This window comes from Acipenser ruthenus, chromosome 1 (genome assembly GCF_902713425.1).
Source record: "Acipenser ruthenus chromosome 1, fAciRut3.2 maternal haplotype, whole genome shotgun sequence".
Classification (NCBI taxonomy): Eukaryota; Metazoa; Chordata; class Actinopteri; order Acipenseriformes; family Acipenseridae; genus Acipenser; species Acipenser ruthenus.
In genome coordinates this window covers 76,495,232-76,515,984 of record NC_081189.1, presented here as the reverse complement: position 1 = coordinate 76,515,984, position 20,753 = coordinate 76,495,232, and the positions used below count along the sequence as shown (strand labels likewise).

General features: G+C 37.5%; 1 long non-coding RNA gene across 1 annotated transcript; it reads left to right on the top strand.

Annotated features, from left to right (window-relative positions):
* The first annotated feature begins 1,104 nt into the window (after positions 1 to 1,104).
* On the top strand, positions 1,105 to 7,014 carry LOC117972462 (uncharacterized). Its single transcript, XR_009328778.1, has 5 exons — positions 1,105 to 2,458; positions 2,708 to 3,442; positions 6,071 to 6,243; positions 6,462 to 6,601; positions 6,840 to 7,014. It is a non-coding gene; the product is annotated as an uncharacterized LOC117972462 (long non-coding RNA).
* Positions 7,015 to 20,753: the final 13,739 nt, after the last annotated feature.

Here is a 20,753-nt window from a genome sequence, read left to right as displayed (position 1 = left end):
TCTCCTCCCCATTTTTGGTCTGATGTTTGCAAGTGAGGCTTATCATTGGTTGCTCCAAGCTTAATTCCTTCTTCAAGAGGATCAGCCTATTTGAGTCAACTGGTTCCCAAGTCTGCTGGAGCCCAAATCTTCAACACATAATGAATGCCCACAATTATTATGACCGCCTCTCCCTCACTCTCTTTCTCTATAAAAAGGCAAGTGTAACAGACCTAAGTGTAATGTACAGCACATCTGTCTTTAACATTTAACTTTAAATATTACATATTCACCAAATAATATTATCTTTCTGTTTTATTTGGCATTGTTACATAAATGTTACACACACATTACAAATAGGAAGAAGCAGGTATTTCTTTCATTTCCTGTCCCAGAGGTTTGGAAGGTTGTTGTGTTGTAGTAGTCGTAGCAGATTAGAATGTCACTGCTTCTGTAGATGTAGGTTCCAAAAAGGAATAGTAACACATTTTAAAGTAAACATTCATTTTTATTCAGTTTCTTACTTCAAAAGAGATTTTTGCATAGCACAGTCACAGCAACTGTCCCAGACCATACGGGTTGCTTCTCAACACATTCATAATGTCTTTTATCAGAACACTTAACGCTATATACTTTGAAGAATTTTGTTGTTTGTTGTTGAACAAGTTCTGTTGATTGCATCTGTATCTCATACCGACAAAATGTATTATCAGCAAGCATAAAATTGTTCAAGATAAAAAAAATGTTTCCCGGGTAATTTCTTTCAATGAAACAGTCCCATTTTGTATGTTTTCCTTAACAGGTTTATTTAATTTTAGGTTGGCTTGCAGTGGCCATGTTAAGCACAGATATTCCCTTTTCAGTATATAGATAGTACAGGTCAATGCTATATAACTGAGAAGAGAAGAAAGCTATGTTTTTGATTACTCCCAATGTCTGATAAGCAGTGGCGTCAAAACACAGCACAGACAAAACAAGAAATACATCTATGCAAAGTACTGTAATGTCAGATTATCAGATTTAGCAGAATACAGTATGTTTTTTTTTTGTTCACTGCAAATATAAGTGTGTCTTCATAGCTTAAGTGATGTCCAATCTGGTATTGAATTGAAAAGCAAAATCAATTCATCTCAGACCAACACACTTCTTTCAAAGTAACATATCATCAATGACTTTCAGTCCTAAAATACAGTTAAAAGTATTAGACATAATACATTTTGTAGGATAGAATACATTTTGTAGGATATTGAAGACGGAAGAGAGGTACAATTTCTGATTTTAAAATTAAAAGTTTGTATTGTTTTGGGCACCTATACTGCAATTTTTGGCAACTTCATTAAAAGTCTAAAATAAAAGTGATTCCTTAAAGTGCCTATGACACCCTCCGAACCGTTTTTAAGAAACATAATGTATGACTAACATGTATTCCCAAATGAGATTTAAAATTGTTGGCAGAGATACAGTTTTTTAATAAAATGCAAATTTTAATGTGACGGGTGCAACTTCCTGTCTCGGTTTTGAAGCAGCCTCAGGATACCGGTAGTGACATCACAGAGGGAGAAGGTAAACAAAAGACAGATTGACATTCACAGAGACAGGCCCATTTTTTATAATAAAATGCCTTGTATTTGTATTGTAGCTGGTTGCCCCAATGAGAACAAAAGAATATTAGTATTCACCGTTTTCCGAAAAGACACAAAAATGCAGTGCATATGGGAGAAAAAAGTCCAAACCCGAGCGAAGTGGTGTGTGTCAAACTGGCAGTACACCTACACATGTAGTGTGCATTTTGCACGAGATAGTTTTGAAGAAAGACGATGGCAGAGATGGGCCTGGATGTAAAAAGAAGGTGTATTTTAAAACCATTCTGAAGCAAGAACAAGCTGCTGGCATTGATGTGGGTCCCCAAGCAAAACGACCAAAAAAGGAGGTTGAGAAACGGGTCGGGTAAGTTATGCATTAAACAAGTCTCAGGTAAGTTATGCATTAAACACTACTGGTATACTACTAGTAATTTGTTTTTAGTTTTTGTTTTTTTCAGAAAAAATACAGTGCAAGCACAGGATCTTTATAAGCACAATGTGCAATATAATGGTGTAATATATAAATTTGGTAATATAAAAACAACTGTTTAGAGTTTCACATGTTAGTGAAAACAGCAGTAAATTGTTGTGTCTGTGGTGGCACTGATGCGGTATCAGAAAGTGATACTTCATTTTAATTTTGAGTTGATACAAAAATAGTGAAACTATACATAACATACTTTGCTTTAGTTTGTGTTTAAATGACATTGATTCGTGATTATGGACTTAATTTTGTTGACTAAAACAGAGGAAGATGGTACTTCAGATTGGTGTCAGGATGAAGCAATGAAAGTTCCTGTGTTGGAACAACCAGCAAATGTTTCATCATCAGCTTGCCAGACAGAGCCAGTTCAGAAAAAAAAAAGTGTGAAAGTTCATGCCAGGAGTGAGAAAGGGTAAGTATCGAACTGCTAGGCTATTTAAACGACTAAGGGTGCAATTAGGTGTCAATGTTAGAGATTGCATTGCTTTTAACAGTTTTTTTTTAAGTTATTATTTTTAAGTGTGAAAAACTGGATTACTTTTGGGCAGAATTATTAAAATAATAAATATGTTATTACTGAAGTTTTCATCAATCGTGAAAATGTGTTTTTAAAAACGCCATTTGTATTTTTTATAAGCCCATGTCTTTTTTCCATCAACAGGAACCTAGACTGAAGTGAGACCACTTGTTAATGCTGACACACAGTGCCAACTCTTACCTGTCACCTGGTCCTTCAGTGTTATCAGAATATGGGTGGGATCAATCACCGTCATCATGATATGACTCACCATCTTCCCCTATTGTTTCCTCAATGTCAGATGATGATCAAATGGAGAACACAGAGCCTGACATGGATGAGCCTGCAACACCAATCCACAACGAGGAAAAATTCATCATTTTTATATCGTGCATCAAGCAGCTAATCACCTGGTGTCACTGCCCTGAATGTGGTTCATTTGACATCATTAGCTACCACGTGGTGAAAGGATGTCTTCTAACCATCACCATCTCCTGCAGGTCCTGCTCAGCCCAGGTCAACTGCAACAGCCAGCGTTACATTGGGGGCACACCTGCTGGCAACATTTTGCTTTCTGCCTCAATTTTGTTTGCTGGTGCAACAGCAGAGAAAGTGCTTTGTGTCCTCCAGAACATGTCTGTGGCAGCCATTTCTGCACATACTTTTTTCCGGCATCAGTGTCATGTGGTGTTGCCAGTTGTCCAGCGCCCCTGGACTACACGTCAAATGTGGGTGCTTGCTGCGCTACAAGAAGAGAAGAGGAACTTAGTGCTTGGCAGTAATTGTAGTGCAAACAGTCCCGGACACGGTGCTAGGTTTGGGAGTTACACCATGGTGGAGCTTCAAGCCAATGCAGTGATAGATATCCAGCTTGTACAGGTAAATATTTATAACTTCATGTAGTAACAATTATAGCTATTGCATGCAAAAACACTTTTTTTGTAAATGTTCAATGCTGTATACAGCTGCTAAGAGTATCTATAACTACAACTTTTTATTTTGCTTAGAGCATTGAATGTGGGGGTAGAGGATTAGAGGGATGGGGTCAAACTATCGGCACCATAGTCACTGACAGGCACCGAAAGTTGCCAAGTGGATCAGGGAGATTCATCCACAGGTCCAACACCTGTATGACATATGGCATGTTGCAAAAAGTCTTAATGTCCGTATCACTTTAGTGTCCTACAAAGCAATATAATCAATATATAGATCATTTTTACTGCCTGAAAGATTTTCCCTTAGCAAATTTCCCCTTAGCAAATTTCCCCTTGTACTAATATCTACAGTAATAATCTTGGAAACTCATTTTCAAATATTTATTCATTTAAATGGACATTTTAAAAATTAAAAAAGTTATAGCACAAAAGACAAAGAAGTTGTCAGCAGCCTCCAATGAGCATGATTGCCATGATCTAAGGCCATGGATCAAGAGCATGATTAATTACATGTACTGGTCTGCTACGTCCACACCAGCTGGTCAGGGACACATGATTGTGGTTAAGTGGGAGTCAGTTGCAGGATGTGCACAAAGGACATGGAGACATACTTCCATCCTGCATCCATGGAGAGATAGAGGGGAGGGAGCGACAAAAGAAGTGGCTGAAGCCATGTAAGAGTTGTTCCTTGGTTAAACAGTAATAGTAAATTGCATATATAAATTTGTCACATCAGAATTAGTTGATATATATATATATATATATATATATATATATATATATATATATATATATATATATATATATATATATAGTATATATACAGTGCCTTGTAGTGTTACAACCTGGAATTAAAATGGATTTAATTAGGATTTTTTGTCACTGATCTACACAAAATAGTCCATAATGTCGAAGTGGGGAAAAAAATCTACATATTTTTCAAACTTATTTACAAATAAAAAACTGAAAAGTCTTGATTGCATAAGTATTCACCCCCTTTGCTGTGACACCCCTAAATAAGCTCTGGTGCAACCAATTGCCTTCAGAAGTCACACAGTTAGTTGAATGGAGTCCACCTGTGTGCAATTAAAGTGTCACATGATCTCAGATTAAATACACCTGCTTCTGGAAGGCCCCAGAGTTTGTTAGAGAGCATATCTAAACAAACAGCATCATGAAGACCAAGGAGCTATCAAAACAAGTCTGGGATAAAGTTCTGGAGAAGCACCAATCAGGGTTGGGTTATAAAAAAATATCCCAAACTTTGAACATCCCCTGGAGCACCTTTCAATCCATTATTAAAAAATGGAAAGAATATGGCACAACCGTGACTCTTCCTAGAGAAGGCCGTCCACCAAAACTCAGTGACCAGGTAAGGAGGGCATTAGTCAGAGAAGTAACCAAGAGGCCAATGGTAACTCTGAAGGAGCTGGAGAGATCCACAGCTGAGATGGGAGAAACCATCCATGGGACAACTATAACCCGGATGCTCCACAAAGCTGGGCTTTATGGAGTGGTGAGAAGAAAGCCATTGCTTAAAAAAAACCCATATCAAATCCCGTTTGGATTTTGCCAAAAGGCATATGGGAGACACAGCAAACATGTGGAAAAAGGTTCTCTGGTCTGATGAGACCAAAACTGAACTTTTTGGCCTATGTGTGGCGCAAAGCCAACACTGCTCATCACCCTGAGAACACCATCCCCACGGTGAAGCATGGTGGTGGCAGCATCATGTTATGGGGATGCTTTTCATCGGCAGGGACTGGGAAACTGGTCAGGATTGAGGGCAAGATGGATGGAGCCAAATACAGGGAAATTCTAGAGGAAAACCTGTTTCAGTCTGCAAGAGACCTGGGACTGGGGTGGAGGTTCACCTTCCAGCAGGACAATGACCCTAAACACACAGCCAAAGCTGCACTGGAGTGGTTTAAAAACAAGAACCTGAATGTCTTAGAATGGCCCAGTCAAAGCCCAGACCTCAATCTGATTGAGAATCTGTGGCAAGACTTGAAAATTGCTGTTCACCAACGGTCCCCATCCAACTTGACAGAGCTTGAGCAATTTTGCCAAGAAGAATGGGCAAAAATTGCAGGATCCAGATGTGCAAAGCTGGTAGAGACTTACCCAAAAAGACTCACAGCTGTAATTGCTGCCAAAGGTGCTTCTACCAAGTATTGACTCAGAGGGGTGAATACTTATGCAACCAACAAATGTCTTTTTTTTTGTTTAATTAACTTTTGTGTCAGAATAAAAAAATATTTTGCACCTTCAAAGTGTTAAGTATGTTGTGTAAATCAAATGGTAAAAATCCCAATTAAATTCATTTTAATTCCAGGTTGTAACACTACAAAATGTGGAAAAGTCCAAGGGGGTGAATATACTTATGCAAGGCACTGTATATACAGTATATATATATATATATATATATATATATATATATATATATATATATATATATATATATATATATACTGTATATATATATATACTGTATATATATATACTGTATATATAATTTCAATTTCTGTGACAATTTTGTTTGTATGATAAGGTGTCCAATGTATCTTTCTAGCCTCAAAAGCAGCAGTCAAACTGGAGAAGCTGGTGTCAAGCAAGAGCCTGTGTAAGGGCATCATGAAGCTTCCTGGCGAGTACCAAACTTCAGCTGTGGAAGGATTCCACAACTTACTGATCCAGTTTGCCCCAAAGATGTATGTCCTTCTCATACACAGGAATGCTTTGCCGGTAGGTTTAACCATTACAATTATCACAAGTGTTACCTGCTTGAGTAAGGATTTTAGGAGCATTTCCACCATAAAAATATTTAGCATTATGTACTATGGGAGCTACTTAAGCTACTTAAGTAATTTTTTAAAGGCTTTATAATGCATTTTTTAAAATAAAAATTATAACTTATTTAACATTTTTTTAATTAAAAAATAAATGACTTTGTATTCTTACAGCCTACTCATTGCTGCTCTTCATTTTAATGAAAACAGTACGTGCCTTGTTACAAAAACAGGGGAAGCAATGTACAGCATCAAATACCCAAAGGCCAGGAAGGGTGATCCATTGCTGAGAAGTTTTGAAAAGTCCTTCTATGGTGAGGATTTTTAATTGCAATCAGTTCATCTTATTCAACCTATTTTGTTCAATGCTGGATTTTTCTCCAGTCACTGCACAATTAAAGTATGTGTAACACCTAACATGCAAAAGTCGGACTCCTAACTACACCAACAAAAGAATGATAAAGAAGATTTTATTGTATTCATTCACTTTCCAGATGATTATGAAGACACATTAATGCATACATTTCTAACGTGTCTTTTTTTCAATTCCAGTCGATATTCAAGACCTCATAGATGAAGTGATCAAAGAGTGCAGGAAAAAAAAACATGCTGATCCTGAACCAGCAGATGCTCTACTTCCACTGTATGCAGCGTTTGCTCATCCTGTGAAAGCTCAGCTTATAGAGAAGCAGCTGAGCAGGTTCAAGACAAAATAACAGCAAATAAAAAAAACAACATACAAAAGTGTTTATTTTTATTTATATACGTTTGCATATCATGTTATCTTCAAAGTTGGAGAACAGAAATTTAATGTGGCAGTATAATTTTTTTTTTTTTTAATTTAATGTAGTTCTTTGAAGCCTGTATAATCCGGTGATGGGTACGTGTCCCTGATCTTCATCACCACACAAGCAGGTAAAGGCACCCTGATACATTTGCCTAGGTACCCCCAGCACCAACTAACAAACTGACGATAGGCTGTATAGCGTCGTTGCCTGCAATTAATCTGTTTTCATTACATTAGTGAGTAGTTCTGGCAGTGCTCACTTATGCATCTGGTGACAAATGCATAATGTGTACAAGTATTAATCTTCAACAAGTAAAATAAATTTAAAAAAGTAAAATACTAACCAGTATGCATCAACAAATACATTAAGTGGCATTTATTTGATGCGCTACCAAATGCATTTTTGTAAACATGGTATATAACTGTAATTAAAGTATTAACAATATTGTGTTGTGTACATATAACCTTACTGGGCTATTGGTTGTTGAGGTGGCCATAGTCCTGTCTGTACTGGAAGTAGGCCACATCCAGGACACAGGGATTTAGGCAGACAGCTTCAAACCCTGGATGCTGGGTGATGCAGAGCCTGTCATTTCTTCATTTAGTGTTATGACCTTCTCCAGTTCTCTGCAGCAGACACACTTGTAAGGAGTAAGCAAATTGTCTGTCTGACAATGCTCGCATGTGCACCTGGTGACAAATGCATACTTATTGTAAAATGATCTAATCTTGAAGATTTTTTTTTACTTAATTATTGTCATTGAGGTTCTATATTATCACTATGTTCAAAGTATCAAATTATCCTACTATACAATAACTTTCTGTGCATTGGTTTTAAGAGAAGCTGTCAGGTGGCAAGACAACCCTGTACAAATACGTTTTCATTTGCTGCTACACTTTTGCTGAACTACCGTAACAGAGGCATTATCACAATAGAAGCTCACACATCGTTGCCATGAGATGCTACATTTTTCCAAATCTTCCAAAATTAAATATGTTGTGTCCAGTACTGCGTTATCTTTCCCCAGTCAATTCGTAGAGTGCCTAAATAAGCACGGTAATTTACCATAATAAAAAACAGTAATAAAAAAGAAAATGTAGAATATAAAGTGCAACCAGATATAATCAACGAAAGACAACACATTATTTAAATTCTTTGTCGTATTATATATTTAAGGTAAGGCAAGTTTATTTTTCCATTAAAAGTGTCTGCCACCCGGCTGTACAGATTATCTGGGGCTAACACTGCGTCAGGATTAGTAGGAGACAAGGTCATAGTTAGCCAGTGCATTGATGGCTGTAGGTTGGTAGTAATAAGGTAGTACCTGAAAGTCAACGTGATAAGGTATAGCAGGTGTACACAGGCAAGAAAGCAGTGGTTGGACTACCCAAGACAACCAGAGAGGAAGAGGCTCAGCAGTGACTGAATCCCAGTATTGGGGGTGTGGGTTGGCTGGGTTTAGGAGCAGACAATTGTTGTTTTAAAATAACTTTTTGATTGTATTTTTAGTGGGGGGGCGGGGGACTTAGCTCTAAAAGTCCCAGTGTGTCAAGTATACGGCTACTTCAAGAGGATAACGGGCATACAGGGGCTTGGTGGGAAATCTGTTTACAGGTACTGTGTATAGGCATTTAAAATGGAACAGGAATTGATGACTCTCAGGGGACTGTTGCAGCTGTTGCGCTATGACTATGAAAGGTTAGTGGCGCAGCAGTCTTTGCCCCCTAATGCTGGAACCACATCTATGGGGTAGCTCCCCAGTTGTGAAATGTTTAGCCGGAAATGGAAATGCCCAATTTTTAGGGAAAGTTACTTCCTCTGGTGGGTTGCTGTGACAAGCAGACTGTAGTGATAACGTCAGACCCGGAAGAAACACACAGTACTGCGGAGTGAAATGTGAATTGCGCTGTTGCGCATTTAATAGTGAACAAAATAAAAGGTTTTAAACAAAAACAGCACACGGCACTTTGGGCCAAAATAAATAGACGAACAAAACAGCAAAACAGTAAACAGACAGTGAATGAACAGACAACAAATCACGGTGAGTAAAAATAGTTTCCTTTGTTTTTTAAATTCTCTCTTCTCCACACCCATTCTCCACTCACAGAACACACAACCCCGAGTGAGTGCTTTGTGCATCTATATATACTGTTGTCCCGGGATTCAATTATTAGTCAATTAATTAATTAATTAATTAATTAATTAATTAATTAATTATTCACTTAAATCCCAGCACGTGAACTAATTCTGTGCAACCCCATGCTCACATATTATTACATCCTTTAAATGCACGTGAAGTGAAGTGCAATCCCCGTGCCTAAATCCAGTTATACATTTTAAATACTCGTGCTCATTACCCACATTATATCCCGTGTACCAACTACAATACACCAACATTAACACACTACACACAACATAAAACACAAAAATACACACGGGTGGGGCACATTGCCACAGTTGCCAAATGACGATTGGACAGAGAAGGCTCAAGCTTCTAGTAGGGCTCGACATGTGTCCCGCACAGATCAAGCACTCTTTCTATATGATCACTGGGGTGGGAGGGAGGCCAGAACTGAGATTAAATATCGGTCCCGTGAGGAACGGGAGAATACAGATATGATCATTCCAATTTTGACAGCCTTATGTGGGACTATATTGAGAGTTCTTTGAGTGTAAGCAAGGGGAGGGTGAATCTTTAAATGAGTTTTCACATGCTTTAATGTCTTTGATGGCGGCTGTATTACATAGTAACCCTGACTGTATCCCTGACTCTTCAACGGTGCTTAGAGACCAATTTCCCGAGAACGTGCGCGATACCATGCTGAGACGTGAGTTAAAGAGTATAATACGGGCTCCTGAGTGGCGCATCCGGTAAAGGCACTCCGCGTGGAGTGCAGGATGCGCCCTATAGCCTGGAGGTCGCCGGTTCGAGTCCAGGCTATTCCACTGCCGGCCGTGGACGGGAGTTCCCAGGGGGTGGCCAGGGTGTCCTCGGCTCATTGCACACCAGCGACCCCTGTAGACTGGCTGGGCACCTACAGGCCTGTAGGCCCAGAACTGCATGATCCTCTGATGCTGTAGCTCTGAGGTAGCTGCAGAGTGAAAAGAAGCAGACGGCTGACGGCACACGTTTCGGAGGATGTTTTGAAAATCTTTTGAAAATCCTGCCCTTTTTGTTTTATTGGGTATTTTTATTGGGTATTCTGTATGCGTATTTTGTGTACATGATGGCCGTTCTCTGAACTCCCTAAGGTAATTGTTTTTTAATGTATTATTTTCTTTTAATGATTCTATAACCAAATGGCTGATTTTTAATTGTTTTTAGAGCATTGTTCTGACTTTGTGTTTTTATCATTGTGGGACGTCATCCAGCCACTGCGTTTATCTGGGTTTTATCACTGTTTTTACCTGTGTTGTGCATTATTTAAAGGTCTCAATCATTTTATGTTGAGTCCTCTTTTGTGTTTTATTAGATTGTGTTTTGAGATTAGTTCTGCTCACCTGGACTTATTCTGGCTCCAGCTATGCACGTGGGTTGGTTATTTTAATTTGTATTTTGAATAGTGTTTCTTTTTTCTTCTTTTGTATTGTTTCACTGCCTTGTTTCTTATTCTTTATACACAATGTTTTGTTTATGTACTAAATATTAGTTAAGAGCACCTGGTGTGCCTGGCTGGGTCAGGTCTGGGGTTTGGTGAATAGGGTGATCAGAGTTGACCTGGTAACCTTTGCCCCCGGTTTGTGTCAGTGCTTGGTCTGCCTGTGCTCGCTCTCTTTTTTTGGTTTCTAGTGGTAAGAAACCACTACAGAGGACTCAAGATTTGTGTATGCTGCTTTCAGCCATTGGGTGTTCGTTGAAAACCTATTTTTATTGCTGTTAAAATATATTATCCTGCTTGGATGAGCATAACTATAACTGTCTCTGACTTTCATGTACTACCTTTCAATCCCTTCTGTCCATTGATTGAAATTACATTGTGGCAGGGTAAAGGATGGTAAGAGGAGTGAAATCTGATCTCCCGCCAGGTGAGCATCCCACACGACCTCACCAAGATGGAGCATGCCTTATGCATAGGGTCAGATGCGGCGGCCACCTTGGGAAGGTCGGAAACACAGGTGTCTCAGGTTACGCTAATATCAAATTTGGGTTAGGCCACAAGCATGACTGAGTAGCGGTTGGCTGTGATGGATTGATAGAGGCATGGCCAGGGATACATAAGGGGAACTGTGTGGACTAGCGGGGGATCCCTGGCTGGAGATGGAGTCTGGACGTGTGTAGGGCACAGTTTTGTTGTTGTGTTTCCCTTGGAATCGAAACTGTAGATCTGTGCAGAGGATTGCTGGGGACTGAGAAGCCACAGAGTGCGTAAGTGACAACAAAACCCCATCGGTGAGCCAACGCGTTACCCCTCAGGAATGGCACGACCGGACTGGGATGACCAGAAAGATTTGTTGTAAATAATTGTAAATAGTGTGTGTGTGTGTGTGTGTGTGTGTGTGTGTGTGTGACAAGAGCACGTTTTAAAAACAATACACAGTGTGATTCACCAACCTTTGAGACTTGTGTTTTTATTCCATCACATACCCCTGCACTTCACATACGTAAAAACGCTTCATTAACATATTGGTTTCTCATTTTAATACTGAGTAGTTATTCTGCACCCATTCCACCCGTTGGAAAACAGCAGAAAAGTGTTTCATTTTGTGATGGAAACAACATTCGGGATAAGACTCGAGTTTCGGACTGTCGGAAGACACTTGATTTTCAGGGCCATTATAAATGTAACAGTATGAGTGAGACAATAGAGGGCACCAAACAGTTCATTTTCTAAGATTTTTAGTTCTGAAGTTTAAGATTTGAAGTTCTGTCCACTTTTTGACTTTGTACAGCAATTTTACAATTTCACAGAAGTGGTTGATCATTTTTATTGTATAGGAATAGTTATTAGGCATGAGACAAATATCTGAGCAGAAACTTGAATAGACAATGTAGGAAATAACATTTTCTGAAAAATCATTTTAAGGTAAACTGTTTTCCCTTCATGCTTTCGTGGATCTCTTTAGAAGGCAATCAATTAAAGATGAGGCAAGGTACGGCTGTAAAATGACCCCACCCATACTGCTGACATGGCATAGTGAAATTGATGCTTTTGTCTTTTTGTTTTATATACCGGTAATTCCATACTAATCAGACTTGCACAAAAAAAATCCATTAACTGTAAATGACTCCCATTGCATAGTAACAGGAAGGATTAGACAGTGAAACATTTTATCAATGAAAAACTTCCAGATTACCTAACATGAAAGGACATTTACTGCATACTTGACATAGCTTTTGGAAATAAATGAAAAAGAAATTAAGACACCCACAGGAATGCATGCAGTGTTGACTGTCTGTCTGCTTCAGGTCACCCCAAGGCTAGACAGAGAGAAATAATTCAAACCGCCCAGCCGTCCAACAGCAACCATAGTTTTTTATCCCTTCGAAAGTCAGTTTGTGGTATTTCACTTTTTTTTTTTTTTTTTTTTTTTGCAAATCAAATACTACGAAAGCTTGTCGGTCTTTTTCAGAAAACAGTGTGTTGTTGGTTGGGGTGGGGGGTTCTGGTAATTTCACTAAGGTTTTTTTTTAAATATATTATTATTATTATTTATTTCTTAGCAGATGCCCTTATCCAGGGCGACTTACAATCGTAAGCAAATACATTAAGTATCACAGTACAATATATCTCTAAACCACAACTGATCTGAGTAAAGTGGGTGTGATTGCGAGAGCGGCTTCAATAAATGTATTTAATTGTTTAATTGTGATGGCAATTCTATCCAGAGAGCATTGTAATAACATGGATTAAAATATTATTTATATAATAAACATCTATTAAAATAGTCATTATAGATTACTTTGCACTCACCTGCACTCTTTATGTTTATCCTTTTCTGTTTATTTAATATTTCTTCCTGCTTCACACAGTCCAGCCCAGTCAGACAAAAAAGCCAATCAGCAAGCTGTAGAGGTCTGATTGATGGAAAAGACCCTCGCAGGAAATAATTCACGCCCCGAGGAGGTGTGTGCTTTTCGTAACTGTGCTTTAAGTAAAACAATTAAATTAATTTTGCGACAGTTCACACAATTCACACTCACTATACATGTTGAAAATGTATGCATTTGATTTATAGATTAATTGAAAAACTGGGCTTAAAGTGTCCCCAAGATTATGGAATTGTTGGGAACCCTATCTGAAAGCAAGTTTTAAGAATTTAATTGAAATATCTGTACTCAGAAAATAAACTGTTCATCTCCCAGTTCTGTACCAGACAAGAATGTGTCTGTGTATAAACACTTCTGTGTAGTGTTTAATAGACTGGTTAAAGTACAAAAAGAACCAATGTCTATGTAAGTTCTGTACTATCCCTTACCATATGCACCACTGATGAACTCACCCTCCTAATAGATTTTCCTAATTATTCAGTTTGTATAAAAATATTATCAGGCAAAAGTGATTTTCTCTAGGCATTTTTATTGGGATGGATCTTGAGGTTTTTTTTTATGCTTCTTGGGGGATATTAAATCCCATAAAGTTTACACACAGTGGTTGCGTCTCGGTAATGCAGTTTAAGTCACAAGGACCATCAGACTCATCTGCCCGGGTGTGTGTCAACAACTCCCTTTTATAGCGAGAGGCTACGTCGGGACACAGCCATCTGCTTGTCAGGGATCTACAGCTAGCCAGTCCCAGCTACTGGCAGCATGTCTCCTGCGGAGCATTTGGCATTTTTCTGTAGACGCACGCATTTGTCCGAGAAGCCAGTCATATTTTTATTAATTAATGATATAGGTTATGCCCACATGTAACTTTAGCTTACATGACCATACCTTGATGAAAAATGTATTGAACTCCATTGCAGTGTGATTCCATGTAAAGTATAAAACATAATCTTGTGAAGAGTATTTAATAACAAATTATATCAAGTAGCACTGTCATTTTATACAAATATTATCAAATCCAGAAATGGAGAAAACACATTACATCACATACACATGACATCCTTTAATACAATCCTTGTTTTGTACATTGATCTAAATCCACTGAAAAAATTGCTTGTTATATCACGTGAAAAAGTGTCTAAGCAGATGATGTGTTTCGGAGGCACAGAATACTAATGCATATAACTGTTTGCTTGTTTGAATAAATCTGTGGCAAAACATGTGTATAAACAAGGACACAACTTTTATTTCAATGTTCATGGAGAGATTTCTGTTTTGGTATATTTGGACAGTCAACACAATGATCTAACTGTTGTAACCAGGGCTTAAACTGGTGCCAGATCATCACAGATCTGCTACCCTTTTTACAATAAATAAATAATAATAAAAAAAAAAACACTTCCCTGTTCTGTGAATTGAATGTATAGTGATATGTTTTAGGATGCAATGTCTATGAATAAGAAACATATCATTTTTATTACAACTTACAAAAACAGCCAAAAAACCTAGCACTCTTCACAACAGTGTCATCGCTCCTGTTCCTCAGATTAGTCAACCCTCACTGGTATTGTTCCAACCTGAAGATTATGCTAAAACATGGCTAGACAAAGGTTGGAATGCAGCTACTGACACCAGCAATAAGGCACGAAGCCTTGATCCACAAGCTGATGAACTTGAAGCTTATATGGAAGGCAGCGTAAATCAAGATCTGTACATTAGGCCTAGAAACAAAAATGCTATCCATCTTCTTCCTTGTAAAATCCAGTAACTTTAAAAATTAATCCCTGGTTATAACTCATTATCGCAATGTTTAGGCATTATGGTACAACAGGGTGGTGTGATGTGCTGAGATATCACAATGGCTGGGGGTGATAGGCTCAACCATGCAGGCAAGGGACTGAATATTATCCATTTACTAATTATATTTGTAGTTACATTCTTGAATTGTGTGTGTTAGTGTGTCCTTCTGCAGTTTTGTAATACAGAACATCCATATGAGCAGCAGCATGTGTGTGTGGGTGTGTGTGTGTGTGTCTGTGCTGGTGTGCACGAGAGAGTTCCAAACAAACTGGTCAAGGCAAGTGGGGAAAAACAGTTTTAAGATAGTATTTTGCACTGTAATTTTACTTCACTCTGGGAATATGAACATTGAGATGGAAAAAAAGACCAACATGAAAGAAATCTGAGGAAAAGATGAGCTTAGAAAATTCGATTTTAGAGTAACATTTACAGTACAGTAAAATTTTACTATTGTCATAAATAAAATTGTCATCAGTCTCAAATGTTTTGTTTATACGTTCCTCCAGTTCTAAAATGTAAGTCTTTAACAGATTATAGTTTCCCTACTCTAAGTTAGCTTCAACTGTATAATGGTAAATGGAAGAGACACCAGTTAATGTGTTACTATTAAAAAGCAGAAAGATAGAAGGTAACTTAGAGAAACACTAACAAAAAAAACTAAAAACAAAACAAACAACCCTGTTAATTTAAGAGTTCTTACGTGCAAAATACAGCTATGCATACATTTACTGTATTTGTGGTGCAGTCCAGTTACTGTATCAGTTATGAGTGGAGATTACAAAAGTCTTTAATAATGAACAAAAATCTGCAAATATCCTGTTATTAACCCCTGCAGGGATATAGTATGTCACTTTATACATTTTTACATATATCTGGTTTAATCTGAAAAGTCATCATTTCAGAATAGGGGGTGCAAAAGTATTTTTTAAGTAAGAAAAAAAGCAAGCTGCAACTGACAGGCAACGAAAAGGACTCTTATACAAAAAGATCTCTGGTTTCCAACCTTCCTGTTCTTCTCTTTGTAAACTATGAAGTTCACTTTGGGCTCTGCCATCTTAACTTTGTTGATGCCATGCAATAAAACCACAAGCTTATTTTGAAAAGCAAAAAACAAAACATAATACAATTTCTATAACTGGCAGCCACCACAAATTTCCCATGCAAACAAACAATGTGCTAAAAATGTATAATTATTATATACACAGATGTTTATTTATTAACTTGTAAACTTTGGGGACCGTCTGTTATAGATTAAATAAAACAGTTAAAGACCATTTATGAACCCTTGAAGCATGATGTGACAGGGCAGACTCCCTGCACATGAAAATATAAATTGATTTTGTTAATTTGCCAGGGATAAAAAACCTCTTCTCGAAATCAACGTAGGTCAGATTGAATTGGTTAATTAATAACCAATTTACCTGGTCACTTAAGTTGGTTGTGTTTTCTGGAAAGGTTTTACTATTTTTTAATCTATCTAAGGCAACTTTTGATGCTTGTCTTGACTATTGGCTACACTTCCACACATGTGGAATTAATTACAGGTGCTTAATAAAGCAAATTCTCCATATGTATTCATGTGCTATTCAAGGGCAGCAGTGTAAAGTAGTGGTTAGGGTTCTGGACTCTTGACCGGAGGGTCGTGGGTTAAATCCCTGGTGGGGGACACTGCTGTTGTACCCTTGAGCAAGGTACTTTACCTAGATTGCTCCCGTAAAAACCCAACTGTATAAATGGGTAATTGTATGTAAAAATAATGTGATATCTGTATAATGTGATATCTGTATAACGTGAAATAATGTATAATGTGATATCTTGTAACAATTGTAAGTCACCCTGGATAAGGGCATCTGCTAAGAAATAAATAATAATATTCAATTATTCAGTAAGTCATGATTAATAGAGGAGTACTACTTTGTGATTATCAAACCCATGGACAGAGGGAAATGCTTAAAAGGCCTCTACCTCTTTCTCTCAGTTTTTTCAGTCTATTTTTGAATACTATTTTCAGATTACACAAATCACTGGGTTATTCATTGTATTGGTACAGGTGTAGTTTCCCTGGCCTCCATGTAATCATCTGTAAATTACAGTCACATCACGGTGAGTTTGTCACTTTGCCCCATCTTAGAATTTCAGCGCATGAGATTAATACATTTTTTTGTTGTTGTTGTTTTTGATACAGTATATGAAAACATTTTTTATCCATAATTTTACTAATCTTGCAATACTCTTCAATCATGTGTGAGTACTGAGATTCATTAATGCAGATAAATTTTGCTTTAAGCAAAATACTTTAAGCAATACTCAGCTAAGTCATATATATTCACTTGATTAGGGTGTGGAAAACAAAAATAAGTACTGTGGTCTAAGAGGCTTAAGAATGAGGCCAATAAGTTATTTTTAAGAAACCTACAGACACTTGGTAAATAAAATCCCATTTGACCAGTCTAGACATCTAAAGTATAGAAAGGGCAATTGAAGCAATAAAGATTAAAGAGGAAATATGATACTGGTCTGTGGTCAGAAACTAGAATAAATAACTGCAGATAAAGTACAATAACACCATTATTGTCAAGACAAAGCATTGCTGTGGATCATATGTCTTAACCTAGCCACAGGAATGTAAAGTATAACAAGCGTTCTGGTGGGAAATCTGTTCTACCCTTAAAAGCATCTCGGCTCGTCACACACACAATATACTGTGTGCATTCAATGAACACCATTAAAAAACACAAACAACAACGCAGGTGATAGGCAGGTGCCTATACCACACTTTATCAGTAAGGATGCCCGTATGTCATATTGAGTCCTGTATCATGTCTTTCTAAGTTAAAGAGTAAGGAGCTCCACATGTCATTTAATTGATTTTTTTTACACTCACTTTACTGCTCTAGTGCTTGCAATCACTCTCTGTTTTCCTAGGTTATGTTGCTCCAATATTGGTAATTCTAATTTTTCTCAAAATCTGCCTTATTTGGCTTTAAACTGGAGCGAAGTGTCATCAACAGTCTTCCTCATTTCATTCAAATCATGTGACACTGCGACTTTTCAAATGACAGCCCCACCTACTCTCTGTCTATATAGATGCAGTGGTGCTGCTCACCTCCAGAGCTTGCTAGTCTCCTTAGTGTACACTGGCCCCCTCTACACTCTGCAGGTACATGGTGTAGTACTCCTTACATCCACTAGGGTCAGGACGTTGTAGGGAGACAGGTATTTGCTTATCAGCCTTTTATTATTTCATCAACCTATAGCTGCCAAGAAATGCCCCAGCTGGATTTTATTGGAGCATTTCACAGCACTGGAGAATGCTCCTAGATTTCTTTAACCAATTTAGTTATTGATAGATTACACCTAAATATAGGTGGTTGATCAAGGGTGATTCCCCTAAATTAAATTGATCCCTTAGACCAGTTAGTTGTTGACTTGTTGACTGTAAAATAAGTATTTAAATTATAGTTTGAAAGGCATAGTTGGGGCACTTGTAACTATAAAATATGGGACTGACTCTTTCTTATTTTTACAGAAACACTCACAGTTGCCTATTCTAAAGAAATCATGTTATACAATTGTTTACTGCATCACTACTTTAAACATTACACTCACAAATGTCAATTCCGTTTGCGAACACCCACCTAAACCAAGACATTGGCAGGGTTTCATGGGAATGTTGCTCTCGTAAATAAATTACTCACACTATTTGAGTTATGTACTATTTTGCAGTAAAACAAGACGGATATACAGCAATGGTGTAATTCATTTCCAGTTGGCCACATCACTGAGCGTGGGTCGATTTCCTTTCCCCTCAGTTCTAAAGGATGAAATGTGTGAATGGAGAGCAGTGGGAGACATGGTTAACACCTCTAAATGAGAATACAAAGTTTGCTAAGACTTTAGATACTTCCAGTGCAAAGTTCTACCCACGGAATCTGAGCAGGCATTTCTTGTGCCTTTTTTTTTTTTTTTTTTTAAACAGACCAACAATAAGGATCATTTGGTTTATTGATATATAGAATCAAATCATTCAGCTTCTTAAATAATTGCCAATTTGGCCACATCATTGAGCGTGGGTTGGTTTCCTTTCCCCTCCACTGCAAAGAATTATCTGCAGGCTTTAGGTCAAGGAATAGCCTCTTATACACCGCAGGAAGCTAAGAAAATTGAATGGTAGCTGTGATAAATAACTACACTGAAAAGTGTAACCCTCAAAGAGCTAAGGACAGATTAAAATACTAATATTTCTGAAAATAATTTAAAAACAGTTTAGTAACTTAACCTATTAAAATACATCCCTGTTAAAAAGTGGGGCAATTTCCATGGAAAAAGAAAAATAACCCTTTTCTCACTATTTTGGTATACTTTCAGGCTGAGTGTATTTCCATGTAGTTTTCTTTTAGACAGAGAAATTCTCCTTCCAAATGCAAATAACCTAATTAATATTAAAATATGGGTAGTGGGCTCCTGAGTGGCGCGATTTGTAGCGCCTTTAGAGCTCTGTTAAACATATAACCACACAAACATACTTAAATATTTTAGGACAGACATGTAGCAGACAAAAGGTTATATATATATATATATATATATATATATATATGGGAAACCGACAGGGATTGCTTCTCATCGCGTAACAGCGAGCCCTACTGGCCAGACACAGAGCACATTCAGAGTGGATAAAAAGCAGGGCTGATCTCTGTTCTCCGGGATCGGTAGCCTGTCCACCTCTGCTCTGGATTGCTCGGTGTAAAAGCGATTCTGGCTTTAGGCTTGTGAGATCGGAGGACGGTCACACGCCTTCAGAATGTCTGTGCTGTGAGGACAAAATATATATATATAATTGGACATTCCAAATTGGGAGAAAATAAATGAAAATACTAATTGGTTAGTCTAAATTAATATATATATATATATATATATATATATATATATATATATATATATATATATATATATATATATATGTTGTTGTTATTGGGGATCCAGTAGATGCTAATCCACCTGGGACTTTCTGGAACTGCGTTACGTCTTGCATCATGCTAATGTTGAGTTCTTATTTGTCTTTTTGAATAAATTTGTGGAAACAAATTCTTTTTTTTTCATGTTTATAACTAAGGACAGAAATGGCTAAGCTAAAAGCAATTGGCTATCAGATCACCAAACACAAAGATAACAGAAGTGTAAAAGGATGAAAAAAATATCCGTGCTTTGCAAACAGCTTCTATTTATTTATGTGTTGCAAAGGGCTGCATTTTTTTTTAAATTTTTAGTAGCTTCAGTATTTTTTTTATAGCCTTGCTTATAAAACAAAGAAACTATAAAGCACTATCAAATAGCAATAATCTGAATTTCGAATAAATGGCGTCACATAAAAATAAAAATAAATACAGAATGGAGGTCTCTAAACCCCTCACTTTGAATGCATATTTTTTCCTATTTGGTCAAAGAACCTTGCCATGGGTACCTCCTGCAGATCTCAGATAGTAAAGCATTACTTGGTACAGACTTTACTAGAGTAGAAAGTTGCGTGAAGTTACATCACAAATGGGATTTTCAGGTGCAGCTTCCATACATGTTTCCATGCAAAAAAGAAAAGTTTTTGGTCAGTTGTACAGGTTTTTAGCACGAGAAGGCACTTTACCCACCCTTTAAAGTCAATGTTTTAGACATGCACTTCCTATAGAGCGGGGAATGTGCATGCTAGTCACATCAATAATGACTGTGGTGAGAGAATAAAGACTTTCTAAGCTGCGTGGAAACCCGGGCCAGTGATCTCCACATCCATTTTATGGGTTCAGACCCTTCATATAATGAGTGGCAGTATTCCAGTTTATTCCAGTATTCCAAGTATCCCACAATTGAACTTCCCACTGATCATATAGCTTAGTAACTGAT